The sequence below is a fragment of the Bison bison genome, unplaced genomic scaffold (genome assembly GCF_000754665.1).
Source record: "Bison bison bison isolate TAMUID 2011002044 unplaced genomic scaffold, Bison_UMD1.0 scf7180017864093, whole genome shotgun sequence".
In the NCBI taxonomy this organism is placed as follows: Eukaryota; Metazoa; Chordata; class Mammalia; order Artiodactyla; family Bovidae; genus Bison; species Bison bison.
Window position 1 is genome coordinate 203857 of NW_011494665.1, and position 4773 is coordinate 208629.

The following is a 4773-nucleotide window of genomic DNA, read 5'->3' on the forward strand; positions in this document are numbered from 1 at the left end:
TGGGGGTCGGGTGGCGGGGGTGGAGAAGTGTGAGTGAAATGGGTTTATTACTGGGAGTCTGTTGCCTCGATTGGTATCGATCCCCACATGTCACCTTCCATTGCCACTAATGGGACATGAAGAGTCGCCACCGACACCAGCCCCGGCGGCACGCACAAACCCATAGCTCCCCTCCCCGTCCCCACGTCCCGAGCTGCAGCCCAGGCGGCCTCGGCCCTGCTACCAGCTGACCCCCTCCTCCCTCCACCTCATCAACTCCTTCTCCTTCGCTTCCTCTCCTTCTGCCTCTTCTTTGTCTCCTTGAGTCTGACTCCAAAAGCTTCCCCCACCTGCTTTCCTTTCCCCCTTTACGGTCACCTAAGGACCCTATCCCCCCACTCAGGGGTGTCCCTTTTCCCTCCCTTCACTTCTCTCCTTCCTCCCCTGGGTCCAGAATCGGCCACCATCACTCCCCAAATAAGGGTGCATTGGGTCCCAGCCAATCTTGGGGAACAAGGGGGAGTCAAGGAAATGAGCCAGTGGGAATGACCCCTCTTTCACCAACATCTGGCAAGGAGTGCTTCTCAAAGGATAATTTCCTTCTATCACCCCAACCTGGCCAGACAGAACATCCTGGAACAGCCAAGTCCCCCAAACAGACCCTCCTGGAACAGCGGGGCCCCCCACCTTCAGTCCACTGGCTGCCACGACCCCAGGCTGGATCCTGGGTAGAACAGCAAAGAGAGAGTGAAGATGAGGAGTCTGTTTTCTTTTCTCTTATCCTGCTCCTCAGGGAGGAGATGGCACCACCTCCCTGTCCACCCCACCTGGCAAGCCCCACATCCCCTGCAGTGCCTGGTGAAGCCCTCCCCAGGGCCTGATCCCATCCATGGGTCTGCAGTCCTGCCCACGGTAATGTCAGATAGTCACAAAGGCACAAGTGAGACCCGAAAAGACCCATCCAGGGTGATGAGGTCTTGATACAAAGTATGTCAGACAGTGTCGATAGGCTGGGAATTTAGCCTATTGTGCTGGTTACTCAAGTATGAAAAAAAGTCACTAACTAGAGCAGGAAAGTCCACTCGAGGCGCAAACAGAGCATCCTTGGCTTCGCTGCTGGGAAAGCAGTCTGCATGCCCCAGTCTGTGCCATTAAGCCCTGGGGACTGGTGGGGCAGCTGAGGAGAGGGACTCCTCCCAGCCCCACCCTGCACCACACTCAGCCCTGAGAGACTCCTCCCCACGTGGACCCTGGGAGACACCCAGAGCCATCTCTAGGCCCCCAGGTAAAAAGGGTGGCCTCTTGTTGATCCCTGTCACCAGACAGGGATGGGGTTTCCACCCCTCATCACTTAGCCCCATTACTGTGTCCTGTCCAGGTTGTTTAGGAGGCTGGACCAGGCCAAGTAGAGGTACTAGATACAAAGCTAGGGGTTTGAAGGTAGCTTCAAAAGTTGAGGCTGCTTGAACCTAGATGTCCACCAACTGATGAATGGACAGCTCAACAAGGCAGCTTATAAAATTATTCAGCCATAAAAAGGAATGCATTTGAGTCAGTTCTAATGAGGTGGATGAACCTAGAGCCTATAACACAGAGTGAAGTAAGTCAGAAAGAGAAAGATAAATGTAGTATACTAACGCATATATACGGAATCTAGAAAGATGGTACCAAAGAATTTATTTGCAGGGCAGCAATGAAGAAACAGACATAGAAAATAGGCTTATGGACATGGGAAGAGGGGAGGAGAGGGTGAGATGTATGGAGAGAGTAACATGGAAACTTATATTACCATATGTAAAATAGATGGCCAATGGGAATTTGCTGTATGTCTCATGGAACTCAAACAGGGGCTCTGTATCAACCTAGAGGGGTGGGGTGGGGAGGCAGATGGGAGGTTCAAGAGGGAGGGGACATATGTATACCTATGACTGATTCATGTTGAGGTCGGACAGAAAACAACAAAATTCTGTAAAGCAATTATCCTTCAATTGAAAAATAAATGAATTTTTGGAAAAGGTTGAGGTTGCTTGTTGCCAAGGTAGGGTAGTTGGAGGGTCTAGAGTGTGGGGAGCCAGTGGGATGTTCCTTTCTGGTTTACTCTGCAACCCTTGGTAGGACAGCCCCATGTCCAGGCACTGCACCAGGCACCTGATACACACAGAGATGCTCAGAAAACCAAAGGAAGCGACTTCCCTGGTGATCCAGTGATTAGGACTCCATGCTCCCACAGCAAGGGGGCATGGGTCCAATCCCTAGTGGTCAATCCCACATGCCTTATTGAGCTGCCAAAAAAAAAAAAAAAAAGAGCAAAGGAAAGGGCTGGATTTGGCCAGCGGACACCCTTCCCCAAAGGGCACTAGGCCCTTTGCCTGTGTTTTGGGGAAGAAACAGAGGAGGCCCAGGGTCCCATGCTAGAAGCCAAAGTCTGTGCTGAGTGCCCGGGGTTCCTAGTCCCAAGCCAGCCTCCTCGAGGAGGCCCAGCAACCAAAATGTGAATTGACCAGAAAGGGTGGGGGTGGTGAGGGGGACACTTTGATCAGGTTTACGGGAATACAAGAGGAAGTGGGTAGGGACAGCGTGTGGAGCAGCAGAAGAGAAAAGGTGAAACCCTAATTGTCTCAGAAGCAGCTGCTCTGGTTCTCGAAAGGACTTGAAGTTAGCAACGTGAGGGACTTTCCTGGGAGTTGGGACGGTGGCAGGAAGTAGGAAAGCAGAAGAGCCTTGATCCTCCCTTCCTGGGAGCCTGTCAGATGTGGCCCTCCCAGGAGAGCTGTGGAGGCATCAGGTGGTCCAAAAGACCCTTGGGATCCAGGCAAGGTGGAGGTCCCAGTCCTCCCACTAAAGATTCTGCCACCACCTGCTCTTCCAATGGGGCCTTCATGCTGGAGCAGGAGTGGGGAACGCTTCTTCCTCCCCAGAATGCTCTCCTTGGCCTTGGCTTCTTCCCGCTTTGAACTCAAATCGTCCTAAATCCTTACATGAGGGAAATAGGATGGAGTGAAGGGGAGCAAGGGACAGAGCCAGCTCTTCAGGTGGGAAAACACCAGTGATACCTGAGAGAGATACCCAGAGTGGCCTGTCCCGGCACCAACCCCGGTCTTCCTGGTTGTAGCTCTCTGTTTTCTATGGCAATCAAGTTTACTTCATCCTGGCTAATATTCCTCCCTTCTCCCTGCACCAACTCCCTGGAACAACGTTCTGGACCATCCCTCCCTTTGCAGCTTCTTTCCCTTCTGCCATCGATGGGCCCTGAGGCCCGTCCTGCCTCTCCGCCCCCAGCAAGGACTCTCTTTGTGGCCCCCCAGCTCCTGTCTCTTCCATCAATCAACCTCTCTCTCTCACCTTTCCATCATGTTAGCTTCGGTTGATTTAACCAGAAAACAACCCCTAGAATTTAATTCCATGGCCCTCCATTCCCATCTCGATCAGCTCGAGACTGGGAGGGGCTGTGTAATGATGGAGGAGTAGCAAGGGGTAGAGACAGAAACTTGGCCTCCTAGACTCAGGAAGAGAAAAAAGAAAAGAAAATCATATTGATTCCCCAATGACAGTCATCAGTCTTTTCCTCCCCACTGGGGACTGCAGAGATTGGACACAGGCCCAACAGGCTCCAGGGTCCCTTGGTCCCCAGGACTTAAAAACAGAGGCTGTAGTGATCTTTGACATGCTCACTCCTCTAGTTTTCCCTGAGGTCAGTTACCTAAATCCTCCATGCCCTCCCCAGTGTAAGCTGGAATCTTACCGCCTTCTCTTGTTCCTGCTGTTTTTAGTGGGATACCTGATGCCCCTGCAGTTACTTTCTTCCCTCTGGTTTAGGATTTAGTTGGCAGTTCTTCTTGCTGTCTAACTTTGAGTAGTATTTATAAAGAAAAGGAAAATGAAAAATCTATTTTCTATAGCCTTAAGAGGAAAGAGACATAATAAGTGCTTTAAAAACCTTAGAGAAAAGGTGATTGGGTAAATTATCAGTTTCATTTTAGTACTTGAGACTAAGAGGAAAATTATAGATTATGACTGTTCATCCGCAGTATGGGAGCAGGGTGGGGCCTGGGACTCCAAGGGAAAAGCAGAGAGTGAGGTGGTGTTAAGAGTCAGAGGTTGTGAAGAGGGGATTCTTTACCAGGCCAGGACTCTTATCTCCACAGGACCTTCTGAGAGAGAAGGGCTGATGCAGAGGGAAGGGTAGACAGCTGGAAGGACTTCCCGACAGTTCTGTCCCTTTTCCTAGAACTGAGGCAGGAGTAGCCCGCTCATCAGTCTCTCTGTTGGTCAGATGTTTCAAGAGCCATCTGCCCCAGAGGTGGGCTCTGGATGCAAAGGACCCAGTGGAAGACACTCCCTCCCACGGCACCCCCACAGAGGTGCAGAGGGCGTGGGGCCGTGGTGCCACCGGCCCCTGAAGGGTTAAAGCTATTGTCTGAAAAACCACATCAGCTCCCCTGGGAGCTTGGAGATCCCGCTCTCATTTTAAGTAACCCTAACTCAGCGTGTGATGAGCGAGGGGTCGCTGGGCGAGAAGTGCGACTGGAAGGAGCCGCTGGACAGAGCCCGGACCGGCTGGCTGCTGCGGCAAGGTAAGGGGTTCGGGGGGCCAGCCAGGAGGACGATCCTTCTCCGCCCCCACCCCCATCCCCACCCCAGCTGGGGTGCCAGTTGGGGGACAGCTGGGAAGGGGAGAAGAAAAGAGACACAGGCACCGGGTGAAGATGAGAACCCAAGGGCCACACTGAAGCCTCCTGGAAGGGGCCGGGCTCCTCTATACAGATGCAGGATAGTGCAGAGGCAGGTGTGGGG